At 35.3% G+C, this 18,179-nt stretch overlaps 1 pseudogene; it reads left to right on the top strand.

Annotated features, from left to right (window-relative positions):
* The first annotated feature begins 1,561 nt into the window (after window positions 1-1,561).
* Window positions 1,562-18,179, top strand: part of LOC107550218 (proprotein convertase subtilisin/kexin type 5-like) — a 26,981-nt pseudogene continuing 10,363 nt past the window's right edge.

The raw sequence follows: 18,179 nt of genomic DNA, 5'->3' as shown, positions 1-18,179 counted from the left end.
GCATGCGTTCTGGAACTTGCAAGACTTCCTTCAACAGGAAAGTGACCAAAAATAGCAAGTAAACAACCGTCCTGAAGTGGCTTTGAACCAGAAGGTTAATGTGCATGACATGTCCTTAATCCTGTTTTTGGAATGGCCTAAAAATCCTGCTCACATCTAACATGGAGTCGGAGCAAATTTGCCAAAAAGAATGTGCAAATCTCAAAAAAATTCAAAGAAGAAAAAATGTAAGAAGCTTTTTTATAAGATGTGCAACAGAGAGACTCAGAGATGTATTGCTTCCTTTAATTCTGGCAACTATTAGACTATATATATATATATATATATGTATGTATGTATACACTCTTAAAAATAAAGGTGCTTCACGATGCCATAGCAGAACCTTTTTGTCTAAATGGTTCCATAAAGAACCTTTAACATCTGAAGAACCTTTCTGTTTCACAAACGGTTCTTTGTGTGGAAAAAAGGTTCTTCAGATTATAAAAAGGTAAGAAAGAGATGGTTCTTTAAAGAACCATCTCTTTCTTACCTTTTTATAATCTGAAGAACCTTTCTGTTTCACAAACGGTTCTTTGTGTGGAAAAAAGGTTCTTCAGATTATAAAAAGGTAAGAAAGAGATGGTTCTTTAAAGAACCTTTGACCGAACGGTTCTTTGTGGACCCAAAAATGGTTCTTCTATGGCGTCGCTTGAAGAACCTTTTGAAGCACCTTTATTTTTAAGAGTGTATCTATCTATATATATGTGTGTGTGTGTGTGTGTATACATACATGGGCTTCCATCTTTTTGAATGTATTATTATTAATTATTATTATTATTATTAGGATTTTATATGATAAATTATGAAATAGGCTACTTTGCATTGAATACTGTCAATTATTATCAGTGATTACATATTCACAGATACAGTTATATTTTTGTAGTTGAAAGTTTTTTTTACCATATTGTAACGTAACAAGTCAACCAAATGAACAGGTTTTACAATGGGCTACAACACCTTTAATTTAATTTCTTATTTTTCTTTTTCTTCTTCCATTTTACCGCTCTTCCGTTTATGAAGCTGTGAAATAATTTGCATTGATTACTGCTAAATATTTTCTGATAAATTACAGTATTTTTACAGCTTAGCTTTTACCACCTTTAATTTAATATACCAATTGTTATTAATAGTTTTTGTTAATTGTTATTATTAACAACAATAACAACGTAATAATATAGTAATTATATTTTACCACTGTAGCTATATATAGGTGCACGCATTATGAAATAATTAGCATTGATTACTGCTATTCTTTGATAAATTATAGTAAGGCCTATATGCTTGAACAAAATGTTACGAGATTGAATACGTAGGCCTATATGAGCACAAGATCACTCAGAATTGTTCATAACATTACCCATGTCCTTTGTGTCAAATGCGGAATGGGGCAGAGGAATGGGTGGCCCCCGAAGGCCTGTTGACCAATCCCCTTGAAAGCAACTTGTTGGGCAAGTTTTGTGATTTAGATGCTCGTTGTCATTGGCAGCGCAGGACTGAACGAACTGTGTGCGAGTGTGTGTGCATGGCGAATAGATGCGCTGCACAACATCGCCAACGATGAACTCTTTATTTTATTTGATCTTTATTTTATCATTATGCTGTGTCGGTTTTATTCAAGCCAGATCGCCGGTGGTGTCGTGTCCCAGCGGACAGTTCTTATTAAAAAATCAGTGCGTTTTCTGTCATCCCACTTGCACGGAGTGTACGGGTCACGAGCTGTTCGAGTGCACCGCTTGTGGTTTAGGTGAGTGATAGTTCACTATTATATCATGTAGTTTAACACTTGAAGTATCTATTGGATCAAACAGGTGCCTCCGTTGGGACAAATCTTATCCCGCTGTCAGTGCGCATGCGCAGTAGACAACTTTATAGAGAACTTTATAGTGATGTTTTCGAAAGGTTACCGCAAGTTATGAAATTCAAACTATAGCAAGATACAGTAAAAAAGCTTGTGTGTGGAGTTGTTTGTAAGTCAGTATTGACGCTAGCAATGCTGTGAGTAAACAGGGACACTACAAAAGAGCCATTCAATCAGCTATGCGTTATTACGGCCTGAAATTTAAATATTTAATCAAAAGTCTAATTTTTTGTGGTCATTGGGTGGTACGATTCTGTGGCAGCATTGTGCAAGTTCACAAAGGGGTTTGCCGAGAAACAATTGGGAAGACAAACCTCCCAGTCCTCCCTGCACAGCTGCTGCGGTGAAACAATGAATCAAAGTGACAAAGAGTGCTTTACCTCAAAAGAGAGTTTGTTTAGTGACCTCAAACATGACAGTGTCTTGCGCACTTTTAATTACAGGAAGAGTTGAAATTAAGGTCCACTCCATAAATGAATCTGTTATGATTTTGAACAGTAATCGATGTCACCGAGGAAGTTTAACAGTAGGCTAGACTTTAAACTGCCAAACATGGGAGTGGGAAAAGGTGAGACCACTTTCAGCATTGTAAAAGCTCATAATGTTTCTGTTTGGACATAGTTAAAAAATATCTCAAGTTATGTGATGTTATGGCCTTTCTTTAGTTTCAGTCAGCAATCCTTTTCGGATTTAAACGCTTTCTATGCCCTAAAGTTATTATTATTATTATTGGTATGGAAGTATACTGTTGCTAACAAAAATTTGTTCTAAGAATGTTTTGCTAACGTTCCCATTAAGGTTTGAAAATGTTATTTCTAAATGTTGTCTTTAATTGGTTTTCTTGGTTATTTTGAATTTTAGAGAAAACATTAAGGGACAGTTCCATTTGATCATTTTTCTAACTTTATGGAAATGTTACTTTTAAGTGTTTTCTGAATGTTCTAAAACAAGTAGTAGCCTAGATAGCACACATACGTCTGCAAGATCTCTTCATTTGGAAAGCATCTGCTGTGTACAAACATCTGATAAATGTCTGCATTTACATCTGCAAGGCGTATTTTTTAGAATGTTTGCTCATCTGCAATACATCTATTGGACGTTTCCTATCAGATGTCAAATAGACGTTTAGAAGATGTCTGTACGATGTTTATGATTTAGAATGTATGTAAAACTGACATCTTAAAGACGTCTATCAGATGTTTGTACACAACGGATGCATTTCAGAAGAAGTGATCTTTAACAGATATCTTGCAGACGTATGTGTGCTATCTGGGAACGTTTAAACATTAGACAAACTCCTAAATAAACTATTTCAGAAAAAGCGCTAAATGAATGATGTTTAAATGTTTTGAGAACATTAAAGACCTGACAACTTTGCACAAACGTTCTATTAAGGTTACTTGAAGAACAATTGTTTATTACTAAATAACCTTTTCAAACTTGAAAGAACATTAGCCAAACATGTTATAAGCATCACAGTCTAATAACTTCTCCCCTTAGAAGTTGACAGTAGCCATTGACTTCCATAGTATGAAAAAATACTATGGAAGTCAATGGCTACCGCCAACTGTTTGTTTACCAACATTCTTCAAAATATCATCTTTTGTGTTCAACAGAAGAAAGAAACAGTTTTACGGATGCATTTCAGAAGAAGCGATCTTTAACAGATATCTTGCAGACGTATGTGTGCTATCTGGGAACGTTTAAACATTAGACAAACTCCTAAATAAACTATTTCAGAAAAAGCGCTAAATGAATGATGTTTAAATGTTTTGAGAACATTAAAGACCTGACAACTTTGCACAAACGTTCTATTAAGGTTACTTGAAGAACAATTGTTTATTACTAAATAACCTTTTCAAACTTGAAAGAACATTAGCCAAACATGTTATAAGCATCACAGTCTAATAACTTCTCCCCTTAGAAGTTGACAGTAGCCATTGACTTCCATAGTATGAAAAAATACTATGGAAGTCAATGGCTACCGCCAACTGTTTGTTTACCAACATTCTTCAAAATATCATCTTTTGTGTTCAACAGAAGAAAGAAACAGTTTTGGAACAACTTGAGTGTGAGTAAATGATGACAAAATGTTCATTTTTGGGTGAACTGTCCCTTTAAAGCCACGACTGTTAAGTGCAGGAAGTTTTCCTTCTTTGTTCCATCAGATAAATCAGTGCATCATCTGGGTATTTGAAGAGCACTTCATATTATTGGAATTTGTTTAGTGTGAACACACTACTTACACTATTTCTACTACAAAATGGAATAGAAAAGTGAATAAATACGTGAATTGGGATTTTTTTTTTTTGTGGAATTCTGGGTAGTTAAAGGGACAGTTCAACAAGAAATTAAAATGTTTTCCATACAATGATGGCTCAAATTGCCCTCATCTGTCATGCTTCAAAGCAATACAGTATTACACCAAAGAATTAATAAAACACTATAAAAATATCATGAAAATGTTCCATATAGACTAGACCAGTGGTTCCCAAACCTGTCCTGGAGGACCCCCTGCCCTGCACATTTTGTATGTCTCCCTTATCAGACACACCCAATTTAGTTCTTGCAGTCTCTACTAACAAGCTGATGAGTGGAATCAGGTGTGTTAGATAAGACATACAAAATGTGCAGGGCAGGGGGGCCTTCAAGGACAGGTTTGGGAACCACTGGACTAGACTATTACACTGGAAAAGATCGTAATTTTAAGTCATTATTCACCAAACTAACAATCCACAGTCGCATATAAATAACAGCATACAGGTTTGGAATGACATCAGGGTAATGACAGAATTTAAATTTTTGGCTGAACTATTACTTCAATAGAATAGAATGAATAAGCAAACTCTGGTCTTCAGCAAACCAAGCCGCTCTTTTGAATTCTGTTTAGGTGTGCATGGTTGCCATCCCTCCTTTTCAACCATCTCAAAGAAGAGAGCTGTAAATCTTAATCTCTCTCTCTGCAGTCCGAGGTGCTTGAACGGGGAGGCCTTGGATCCACCAGTGTGTGACAACTACAACACTGCCAATAGTGCCTGTTCACTCTCCATAGCCCTTGTTTATGTGTCCCAGTCTTGGCAAAACCTGTCAGTCAGATCCCTGCTACTGTTTCTATTTAAAGAAGAGTTCATGATAGACACAAGCAGATGTTGATATCCAAGTTTCAGATTTAGTGATTGTTTGCGGAAAGAGTAAGCATTTAATGTGGCTTCTAATCTTGCATTCAACAAAACTCGCCAAGAACATATCCTGGTTTTTTCATGTCAAAATAATTTTCTTCGGTCAGTGCATGTTTGGCTATTGTAAGGAAAAAGTAGTTTGGAGTTAGTAAGATTTATTTATTTATTGAAAGATATATCTTATGTTCACCGAGGCTGCATTTATTTGATCCAAAAAATACACTAAAACAGCAATATTGTGAAAAAGTATTACAATTTAAAGTAAAAGTTTTCTATTTAAATATATATTACAATGTAGTTTATTCCTGTGATGCATAGGGGAATTTTCAGAATTTTTTTCAGGATTATTTGATGAAAAGAAAGTTCAAAAGAACAGAATTTATTCAAAACATTTATTTGAATTTATTTTTAATGCCTCCTTGCTGAATGAAAGTATTCATTTCTTAAAACAAACAAATAAATAAATAAATTATATATATATATATATATATATATATATACTGTGTATATAACTGTGACAACTTTATTGTCATGAAAATAATGTCTAAATAAACACGCTTATGCTTTCATGACATTCACCCTTGGTTGTTAGTGTTGGAATAATATACAGTGGGTACGGAAAGTATTCAGACCCCCTTAAATTTTTCACTCTTTGTTATATTGCAGCCATTTGCTAAAATCATTTAAGTTAAATTTTTTTCCTCATTAATGTACACACAGCACCCCATATTGACAGAAGAAAAATTTAAGGGGGTCTGAATACTTTCCGTACCCACTGTATGTCATAATATTACCTGCTTTGAAAACATGCTGTGATTTATTAAAAGGAAGCCAGTGATCCATATAACCAGCAAGTTACAAAGGACATACAAATTCCTCGCAAACTGGACATTTTAGTACTCTTGGTTTGGTTTCTTATACACACACACACACACACACACACACACATATATATATATATATATATATATATATATATATATATCCTCTGAATCATTGAGTCATTATTTAAATAAAGGTCATTTGGATCATGAGTCCTCATGCTAAATGCATTTTGTGTGTGATTTCAGATGAGGAGGGGAAGGAGCGTTTCCTGTATCAGGGCCACTGCAGACTGCACTGCCCACGAGAGTTTTATTCGGACCAAGAGTACACCTGTGTTCAATGTATGCCTAACTGTGAGATCTGTGCTGATGCCAAAGTTTGTGCCAAGTGCAGAGAAGGCTACAATCTTCTGAGCGGCATCTGTCTGACAGTCCGTTGTGGACTTGGTGAGTCTATCTTTCTATAAAATGGATCGACAGACCAGTTTATATTACAGAATAAAGCGCTGCAGTGATGACATTTTGTAGGCCAACCTGCAGCTGTCATCACCCTGATTCCCCTGACAAAAATTAAACTGGATTTTTCCATTGCCTGTGAAACAAACTCTTCGACCCACAAAAGTTTATGATTCTTATACATTTCATTCATAATCTTCACAAATGAACACAGCTTTTCTGAATTTTGAAGCCTAAATACAATCTCCAGAACTAAAAAAGGATATACATGAACTACACCAAGGTCGCATAACTTCAACATCTCCACCTTTAAGCTTCCAACAATGCTTTCAGTCTCTTTTAATAAATAAATAAATCCCTCAAAGTTTCCCAAATAATTCCCTGAGAGTTTCCTGGTTTTGGCCTATAAAAATACATCATCCCTGCAGCACTCCGTGCATGTAACTATGCGACAGAGCAGTCCATGTTTTCAAGATGCAATTTTATGACGTGGTAGTATGTCTCAAAACGTACCTACTCTTCTTCTACTCACTCAAAACTATTTACTCTTTCTTCACAAAAAGAGTACATACTTTTAGGGAATAGTATAATAGGTAAATTGAGATGCAGCACAAGTGCAAGATATATAGTTCAGTCATGAAACTCTAGATGGCGCAGGCAACGGGTTGTTAACGTAACCGATGATATTCAGAGAGTTAAACGATTTGGCACAAGCTGACTGGTTCATGCTGCATATGCAGCCAATGAGCTTACTGCCTTGCATGTATATGGCTGGCTAGCATTCACTAGAGATTCCTGCAGAGCGCTTTCAGAGTTTCTCTGAAACCCTCCACCTTCCCCAGCTCCACCTGTATAGATCTGCTATGGGTTATTTTATATGCTATTTGTGCAGCAGCAGTATGTCTTAAATACTCAAGGCACCGTATCACCATATGCATTGGCAGTAGCAAGTTCCTGTACTTGCTTGCAGCAGCAGCAATAATCTACAACTACAGCAATAACCAACAGCAGCAGCAATTCAGCAGCAGTGTAGCAGATCTGTTCCGCCAAGACCAAATACATTAACATTGTCATATTCATCACCATGCTAAAATGTTCCGAGAGTTGTCATGATTGAAGTAAAATTAAACTACCATGATTACAGTTAAATAAAATAAAAGACACATTTGATACAACCAAATTAAATGGTGGTCAGACTCGGTTTCTCCAGCCTATCTAACGAAACATTGCGACGCAGAGGATGGTCACATATTGATCAATAATATACAATATACAAGTGTGTGATTATAATTAATAAATGATGTGAGTAGTAGCAAAAATATTTTGGGTGAGCTGTTCGGGGTCTCTGAGACGGCAGCTAGAACATGATAAAATGCAACAGAGGTGTGACGTGCATACAGTTTCTGTCTGGTGTTGAGGTTATTCCAAACTATTCTACTGAATCCCAAATAAGTGTACACACACACACACACACAACCAAGTCAATGTAAAGTCAAACGCAAGAGTCATGCGAAGCGCCATTTTTTTTCAAACCAGCAATCCCGACCTTCCGATACTGCATGACATTCGAAGCTTCAAACGTCATCAGTCACGTACTGGTACTGGTACAGGTACTGTCATTTCGATACGAGCATCGGCACAGTGTGTGATACAACAGTGCTTTGAAAACTGCGTCGGAACATCGGAGCCTCTGTATCAATCGTCCCATCACTAGTGTTTGCTGCAGAGAGTCACACTTCTCTCCTGCTCCAGACTGAACTCTTTGGTGGATTGTTGTTTGTCATCCTCAGATTTTTAGATGTGTATTAGCAAGTGGCTAATAGTGTTTCTGTGGTGAGCTGTGTCTGGAGATACAGTGCACAGGATAAATGAGTACACCCCCACTAAAACTTAACAAATTCAGCAATTACTCTTTACTTAGAAGACATGTTAGGGTTCTTTGGAGATGTAATGTTCCATCAAGCCTGCTTGATCAATTACCAAAGAAGAATGCCAAAATTATTCAGCAAAATAAGATTTTCTTATCAAAGTGATACAATTTTGTGTTGCAAAAATGAGTACACCCTACTGAAAGTTACTAAATAAAAAATAAAGTGTATAGGTTTAAGGCTATTTTGATCAACAGGTAAGTATATTGAACCAAAATTTTTAAAGACAAGTAATTTCCTGACAATTAAATGTGTTATATGGCCCACTGAATCATACTCAGACTTAATGCTGGCAGCAGTGGAACCACTTGGGAGAGAACTGCCAGGTGACTTATTTCTTAGCATAAAAGAGGACAATGGTACAAGAGGAATACCAAATTATTGTTTTAAGTGTGAAAATATAGCAGAAGTAGCACCAACATTAAAAAACAATGGACTTGTGATAAGGCTCCTGAAATACTCAGGTCTTCACTTTAAGTTTTCATTTAGTGATGAGTGAATTTTTGCTAGAAAAAGAGCAGGAGAAATAACATGCAAGTGTCTCAGAGCCAGCAAAAGCTGTGAAAAGAGTGACACTTTATCTCACAGAGTATGACGCAGCCTGCAGAAGTGACATGCATGGTTGTTGTCACCACTAGAATTACCTACTGTAGCCAAAGCAAAATAAATTCATTTAACCTCTTCCAGGGCCCATATTTACAAAATAGAGACTTCTGGGAATCCATACTCTGGTCTCAAGAGACCAAGTCAATCATTTCGGATCCAAAAGCATCCAAAATGTTCTGGTGTTGCTAGAGAATGAGTACAGAGAGAAGTGCTTAGTACCCACAGTGACGTTCAGTGGTAGTAAAGCTTTTATATAGGGATGAATGAGTGCTGAAGGTGTGAGGGAGTTGTGCTTTATCAATGCTGGCATGAATTCACACACCACTGTGTGATGTAATACAAAAACTTGAAACAGAAGATGCTACCCTCCCATCATTCCCTGCATTATTGGGCATTTTTTCAGCATGACAATGAATATATTAATTCTCCCAAGGTGAAAATCCTTCAGTGGACATGTATTTCACTCAATCTTAACGCTCTTGAGCAGCTGTAGGGGATTCTGTAGAGACGAGCTGAGCAAAACTCCCCCATTAAAGACCAGGGCATTTAAGGAGGTCGTCCTCCAGGAGTTAAACAGCACAGATGTGAAAATTTGTCATGAACTTGTACACTCAGTGCCAAGAAGGGTCAGAGCAGTATACTTTAAGTTCTGGAGGACATAGTACTAGAATATTATACATTTTCTGAATTAAATCTAGGGTGTACTCATTTCTGCAATCCTTCTTTTAAACAAAATTGGCTAATTTACTTATCTTACAGAAAATATTGGCATATATTTAGTTGTTTTTATTAAGTATATGTTTAATGTTTCAATTTTGGCATCTTTCCATGAATTATATTAGTGATCATTAAGAAAATACATCTTTTATATTTATTCAGAGGGGGTGTACTCATTTATGCTGTGCACTGTAATATCTGACCCTGATTTTGCTTTGCTGAAAAGTTAAAGATAGATAGCAGATAATATAATCTTTTTATTTTCCTTTTTCTGTATATTGGTGTGAGTTAAAAGGGAAGCTGTAGGGAGAGAGTGCCTTTTTCTTTGGATACTACTTTCATCCCTGTTTTTGTTTCAGTTAGGGAAGTTTTATATTGTTTATTTCTCTTTTCTTTTGGGTGTTTGAGGTAAGTTAGTGCTGCTCCCTAAATTAGTTAGTTAATCGTTTTGTTTGTTATTTTATGCCTTGCTCTCTTCTGAGCCATTGCTCCCTATCTCTTTATGTTAAACTAATTTTGCTTTTTTTTTGTAAATAAATCTCCATCTTTGTATACATTTGATTTGTTGTCATCTTCACTCTGGGACAGAGGACTGAAGAGTGTTCTTGATGTTTTTTTTTTAATTTATGCTTTTTTCTTTGCTACTTTCCCTTGCAAACCCCTAGACAGGAGGGGAATGTAACAATATATACAGTAGGCAATACACTGCAGGCAAAACCATTGTTTTTTCATGAACTGTTCAGTTTTGAGATTTTGAGCTATTTGTGTTTCCATAACTTGTGGAGTAGTGGAAAGAGAAACATCCAAAATACACATTTAAGTGTACACTTTATCTGTTTGAGTATGTAAATTTCATTAAATGACATTTTCACAAAAGAAATCAGAAATCTCCACTTCAGTAGCACTTACATATACCATATGTTCCAGGTTTTTTCCTGTGTATATTTTTTAATTTTTACATTGTTGTTTGTTCACATATCATTTGCCTGATTCATGCAACACATTTATTCATAAAAATATGGTATTTATGTATGCATTCATTCACTCATTGACAGTATTTCTGATTTATGGACTGAAAACCCCCTCTGTAAAATTGAATTGGAATGCCGTTTGGCCAGTCAAAATTAAGGACAGGAACTAACTATTGTATAACTTCTAAACAATCATGTAACATGCAAACACACACACACACACACATACACACACACACACACACACACACACACACACACATATACAGTATATGATACTCACAGACATTTGCTTGAACCACAGGTCAGGTTCAGGATATGGATACGCGAGAATGTATAGACTGCGGTATTGGCTGTAAAACATGTTCCACAGGTAAATAACACACTTTTATGTTTCATTATTTTAGCAGTGCAATTCATTTATGTAATATTATGCTTGATTATTCATCACTACTCATTAATACTTGCAGCCAATTGTTTGCCAGTTGTTTGTTATGTACTTGTTTTATGCTTAGCAGTGACAAAAAAATAACCAATGTATTGTTTAATAGTCATTGCCTGTTTTGTGTCCTCGACAGATGATCCAGAGGTTTGCCACAGCTGCACAGACGGCTACTACTTGTAAGTACTGTATTTGAGAAATCAGTTTATTCCCACTGCTATACAGTTTAAATGAAAATTTGCTGAAAATGTACTCATTCTCAGGCCATCCATCAAGGATCCTCTACTGTGAATGGGTGCCGTCAGAATGAGAGTCCAAACAGCTGATAAAAACACTGGGGAAAGCAATATTATGAATAGATGACTCGTATTTTAGTGACAGTTTGAAGTTAAAAACTTCAATGATGAATACAGCTTTTCACTTCTTGTGGATTATTGTGATGTTTTTATCAGCTGATTGGACTCTCATTCTGACGGCACCCATTCACTGCAAGTGATGTAATGCTAAATTTTTCCAAATCTGTTCCTATGAAGAAACAAACTCTTCTACATATTGGATGGCGTGAAGGTGAGTAAATTTTCAGCAAACTCTAATTTTTAGCCGAACTATTCCTTTAAGCTGTGTTGACGTCTTTTGGAGCATATTGCAGAGATACTATGAAGAGAACAGAGGTTTGATTGTGTGTTGCTCCCTGTGTTATGGCCTCCAGCTATTGTGTGCATCAGATTTCACTTTTAGTTAAGTCTCACAGCCGGTTACCTGAGATCCACGCTGCTCTACATAGAGGCACCTCTTAGGAGTTTTTCCCTCAACTCACTCAATCTGTCTTCTTTCTCTCTCTCCTCACTAATTTGAGCCCATCTCCTCTTCGCTCGGTTGAAACTGAAGGACTTTCTTTGCTCAGAGGGTTGGAGTGTCTTGTACGAGAGTCCTGACTAATGAATGTCCACTCAGAGAGGAAAAGAGCAATGTTAATCCCCCCGAACTTTCCTCATGCTTTCATTGTGCTTGCACCATTGCCATGGCAGCTGTTGTCCTCCGTCTCCCTCAAACATCTTGCTTAAGTGTTGAGTTCCATAGTGAGGCACCTCTGTGTCTCAGACGGAGCACTTGATCAGCCATGCTTATCGACTGCTTAACTACAATAAGATATGTTTTTACCATAGTGCAAACATGTGATTTATGTAGTTTTATTCGATTTATCTTTACGTTAAAATTGATTTATTTAGATGTATTTTAAGATTTATTATGACTTACGTTAAGATTGATTAACACCTGCAGTACCAGTTAGACACTTGAAGACACCTTTTCTGCTACTATTTTCCACATCTTAGCATGATAATAAAGTCATCAAAAGTATGAAATGCAAAAAAAAATAAAAAAAATTAAAATAGCTATCTCAAAACTCGTTGTCTAGAATACAACTCTGCACACTCATCCTTAAAAAAACTTACAAATAAAGTTCAAATACATTTAAATTTGAGTTTTGTAAAGAAATCCATTGATAAGTGCTACTAATTTCAAGCATTTATGCATATGCCTGTACAGTAAGGAGATTTTTTAAATCTTCAGATGTATACATTTTGTCAAACCATCAAACATTTGACTGATACTGTATTAATTGCTTTTATATGTTTTATTTTCCAGATTTTTTTATTTATTACAAGGCTGGAGTGTAAAAGGTAGCTATCTCAAAACTCGTTGTCTAGAATACAACTCTGCACACTCATCCTTAAAAAAACTTACAAATAAAGTTCAAATACATTTAAATTTGAGTTTTGTAAAGAAATCCATTGATAAGTGCTACTAATTTCAAGCATTTATGCATATGCCTGTACAGTAAGGAGATTTTTTTAATCTTCAGATGTATACATTTTGTCAAACCATCAAACATTTGACTGATACTGTATTAATTGCTTTTATATGTTATATTTTCCAGATTTTTTTATTTATTACAAGGCTGGAGTGTAAAAGGTGATATTGGAATTATTGGAAAAATGATTTGGGGAATATATGCGCTACTGTTCAAATGTTTTGGGGTTAGATTTTTTTTTTAATTATATAAAAAAATAGTGTAAAAATTTATTTTACACATTCATTTAACAGCAATTTTTTACATTAAAAACAGTAACATTGTAAAATATTGCTAAAAATGTAACATAACTGTTTCTTTTTTAATATATATTTAATATATTTTTCTTTTTTGAATTAAGTAATTTATTCCTGAATTTTCAGCATCATTACTCCAGTCTTCGGTGTCACGTGATCTTTACAGTAACATTGTAAAATATTGCTAAAAATGTAACATAACTGTTTCTTTTTTAATATATATTTAATATATTTTTCTTTTTTGAATTAAGTAATTTATTCCTTAATTTTCAGCATCATTACTCCAGTCTTCGGTGTCACGTGATCTTTCATAAATCATTCTAATATGCTGATTTGATCAAGAATCATTTATTTTTATCATTGTTGAAGATAGCTGTGTTTCTTAATATAGTTGATAGATGTGTTTTTTAAACTGCACTACTTTTTTCAGGATTATTTGATGAATAGAAAAGGGGAAAAAACTGTATTTATTTCAAATAGATTTTTTGTAACATTATAAATGTCTTTACTGTCATTTTAGATCCATTTAATGTGTCCTTGCTGAAAAAAAGTATAAAGAAATCGTTTTTATTAAAAGCTTATTGAAATGCTGATTTTTCTGAAGTGTAAACAGATCTTGGCAGTGAGTAAATCCAGGACCAAACTACTTAGTCCAGTCTGATTATTTTTGATGGGAGGGGAAAATAAACAAAATATCTGTCCATATTGTGCCTGAAATAACAGTTTGTCTATATTCAATAATCTATATAACTTCTTCTCAAGCAGCTCTGATGATAGTGTTCTAATACTTCCAGCTGTCGTTCCTGCAGTTGTATATACTGCAGGAGTTTCCTTTTTTTGTTAAGGAGAGACCAATGTGCCATTAAATTATCTCTTCATCTGTTCCTCATTTCTTCTCTTCCTTTAATATAAAAGCTCTCTTATAACTTTACTGGATAGTTGTTAGTCAGTCCTCATAAACACTGCTGATTTAAAGACTGTGTTATTCCCAAATGGTCTATACAACATTAAAAGCATCGTGATAGAATTATGACAACAGACTGTAAACTGTTATCTTCCAATCTCATGCTTTCAAATATTAGAGGTCTATTGTCCTCTGAAAGTTCGATGGCTGAATAATTGCAGTAACACTGCTGCAGGCAGGTGCAATGTGGTTTTGGGATGGCTTTTTATTTCTCTGGTGTGGTTTGGCTTCTCTGGTTACTCTGTACTCAGACTCTCTCTGTCAAGGCACTGAAACCAACTGCCCCGGGCTCACAGAATCTCAGCCAGCATTATATTCCTCACCTTGAAGGAGGAGCTTGTGAATCAGAGCGTCTTTGATTCAAAAGTAAGTCTACAAAGACGTTGCTGCTCTGAAGCTGCTCCAAACTCTTTGCAAGCAAGTTTTCAAACAACTCCAAGTGATAGGAAGAATATTGATGTTGGGCCAAGTGACTAAAGAGTTTTTAACACATTGAGCACTGTATTTGAGTGTGTCATACTCAAAACCTTACAGTTCAACCAGCTGCTAAATTTTCTAACTTTGCATTATTGAATTTAAATTAATTCATTATCACAGTGTTTCCAAAGTTGCACATTTATGTGAAATATATCATAATGTTGCAAAATTATTTTTGCAAATTAAAAAGTGTCCACTGCATGTGTTAATGAGAATGAAATCTAAATTAAAAAAATTGACAGAATTGTGGCACTTTTAATAAAATGTAATATACTGTATTACCTGTGATTTAGAGCATGCAGACAAAATGACAAGTCTTCTTTCTTTCTTTCGTTCCGCACCGAGTCTATTTTTGCTGCGCTGCAAGCACTGAATTAAAGTAACAGCGCATTTCTTGCAGTAAGTATGAACATGGATTGACACGAAAATTTAGTAATTACACCATAAATGCATATTATTAAAGTCTACTGTGTTTCACAGTCAACACGGCTTGGCTAGGTTTAAAGGAAAAGAGCACTTTTAGATAAACAAGGCAATAATAGATGGCACTCGTGGAGGTAGGAAAACAAAGTTCTTTATGAGCTGCAGGATTGCTTGTAATAAAGATTTCAATGCAAAAGGAAAGGCAGTAGAGCTGACTGTTTCTGTCCATGGCAAGTTTGTGATAACGTAAGAAAAGTAGTGTAAATGTTTTGCCTCTTGCTTGAGCAACTTAACATATAAATCTAGAAGTAAATGCAAAAGTAAAAAAGCATTGAATAATGTGTTGCTTATATTTATTGTGTTTAAACATGTCTGTGAAAGATTGTATTACTGTACTGTGTAAAATCAGAATTGCAATGCTGAAAAAGCATTTTCAGTGACTTTGGATTTGAAATCAAAATAATGGATAAATGTTGTGTTTGTGGTAAACAGACATGGATCAGTAGCGGACTCCTCTCACAAGAGTCACCTAAGAGGGGAATTTTCAAAAATTAAATTCAGGCCCTGAATAAATGTCTAAAAATCCTGATTGGAGTATCACTATAAATAGTTATAAATGATAAAAAGAAGGCTTTAAAAAGATTGTTATCGGTGATCGGTATCGGCAGATACTGCTTTCTGTGATCGGCGATCGGCCTCAAAAATCCTGATCGGAGCACCCCTAATTTTAGTTTTACTCCGCTGCAAACACACCAATTTTCTATGTAAGATAGGCACAAGTGATGTGACTATTAATGCTTATGCAAAGAAGGCAATAAACACAGTTTATTAAAAAAAGATTTGGCTGCCAATGGTCCTGGCTGTACGATCTCAGTAAAGTACGCAGGATTTCAGTCGTCTTCTGCTTTCTCCACAACCGCACTCACAACTGACCTGCAAGACTGCATAAAGCCATCTGTTTGCGACATTACCTTACTTGCATAATTCTTCTAGTGAACAAAGAAGAAGCTTCAAAGTTTGAAGCTTCAAATAGTAATGACTCATTCAAGCATGTGAAACAGCCCTCAAGGAATATGTTGAAGCCCTGCTCACTTCTTAAAACAATGCAATCAATGTTTAGCCTCAATATGTGACAAACCTATTGTTTGTTATCTCTGTGTGAAGATACAGACAGCAGTGTCGTCAGCACTGTCCCCAGAGGACCTATGAGGGCCGCGGTAGAGGACTGTGTATCAGCTGCCCAGAGCCATGTGTGGACTGCAGGAGCGATAGCCTGTGTCTCACATGCCGGTCCGGATACTTCCTGAACAGTGTGTACACTACTTCCTCTGAATGCCTCGCTAAAGTTCACTCTCATTTTCCTGATAGCCATAGCTGTTTCAGTCTCATTACTTCGGCTGGTTAAGTCTAGCCTAAAGCTACAATTTAAAATGAATACTACTTTAAAGTTGTTTTTGATTTATCCAATCGTAGAGAGCTAAATGATCTAGAGACGCTTGTGAAAAAAACCCTGAGTGTCAAAACTCCAATGGGTCACTTATAATGAAACTTAAATGTTTTGTTGTCATGCCAATATATTTACTCATCTTTAAGTGTTAATAATTTTGAATATAATATTTAAAGGTGAAGTACTTTCCGTAACCATATATAATTGCAAAAAAAAAAAACAGCTTCCCTTGCCATTGGTTGACCAAACAGATTGCCTTTTTTGGCAGGCAGAAAAAAACCTCTAGAATTGCTAGTTTCATAATTCTAAGAATTGCAGAACTCACAATTCTAAGAATTACGAGATAAAAAGGCAGAATTGCTTTGAATGACTTTCTTCTCAGAATAGTGAGTTTAAACTCAGAATTGCAAGAAAAAGTCTGAATTGTGAGATGACAATGACAATTTTTTTTATATAGCGCAATTAAAAACAACCAATGTGCTTTACAACATCTAAAGCCACACACAACAAAATAAAAACTATAAGACAAAAACAATTACAATTGTAGTAGAGTACCATAAAAGAAAGTGCTTCAGCACAATAAAAACAGTACTGTACAATGGAAAATGCTTGAAGTATTAAATGCTTTATCAAACAGAAAAGTGTTAACTTTAACTTAGATTTACTTAGATAAGGTCACAATTAACTTTTTATTTATTTTTGATTTGAAATGAAAGTACATCGATTGTCCATTAATTTACTGAAATCTTTAAATAAATATGTATATATCCCTTTATAATTAAATGTAATAATTTATGTAATAATTAGTAATTATGTAAATAAGGTTCAGCAGGAAAAAAAAGGTTGGAAACGCCTGATAGAGCATTGCATGTGCTTTACAAAAAGGATATTGTGCACAAAAACCACTGTTTCCCTCACTCATTTGAATGGGAAATAGAAATGGGATGCAAATATAGTTAATGCAAAACCTTGCACAGGTTAGCACTGTGATTCTGATCTGAGATCAGGTTCATTCATGCAAACTAAAGTTCATGTTTTTGGGATTATACAGACCTACTTATTCCTAATTATTACTACATTGATATACTATGAAACTGTTTTATCACCTGTGAACAGCTACTGTTCAGATGTTTGGGGTCGATAAGATTTTTGAATGTTCTCTTATGCTCAACAAGGCTGCATTTATTTGATCAAAAATACAGTAAAACAATAATATTGTGAAATAATATTACAATTTAAAATAATTTTATGAAAATCACAACACTAAACTAAAAAATAAGTGTATAAACAATTCTTTTTGCATGAAAAAGATGGCACCTGTGTGAAGGAGTGCCCAGCAGACACATTTAAAGACTCCAGAGGGTGGTGCTGTCTGGCCTGTCACAGTTCCTGTCTGACCTGCCACGGGCCTGGAGTAAGAGACTGTGACAGATGCAGAGGCTGGAGCCGCCCAGTTTACGGGAAGTGCCCGGTGACCAGCTGCCTGGAAGGCCAATATGTTGATGGTGAGAAAGCCTGACATTTAATATAAGAACAATAAAAAAAATGGATAAGCCTACCTTCTGTTGCAAACTTGCTGTTTAGTTAGAGTTGCTTATGTCTGTTATAGTTGGTGTAATACTGTCCTCTGGTGGATATGTGGTAGTAATACACTTAAAACGTTAATGATTTATGTCCTGTAATTTAGCAGAGATTTTCAAAATGAGGGGGGGGGGGGGGGTTTAAATGTTAAAATTTTT

The sequence above is a fragment of the Sinocyclocheilus grahami genome, unplaced genomic scaffold (genome assembly GCF_001515645.1).
Source record: "Sinocyclocheilus grahami isolate Dianchi unplaced genomic scaffold, SAMN03320097.WGS_v1.1 scaffold392.1, whole genome shotgun sequence".
NCBI lineage: Eukaryota > Metazoa > Chordata > Actinopteri > Cypriniformes > Cyprinidae > Sinocyclocheilus > Sinocyclocheilus grahami.
The sequence above is the reverse complement of the archived record's forward strand: the minus strand, read 5'-3'. Positions and strand labels throughout refer to the sequence as shown.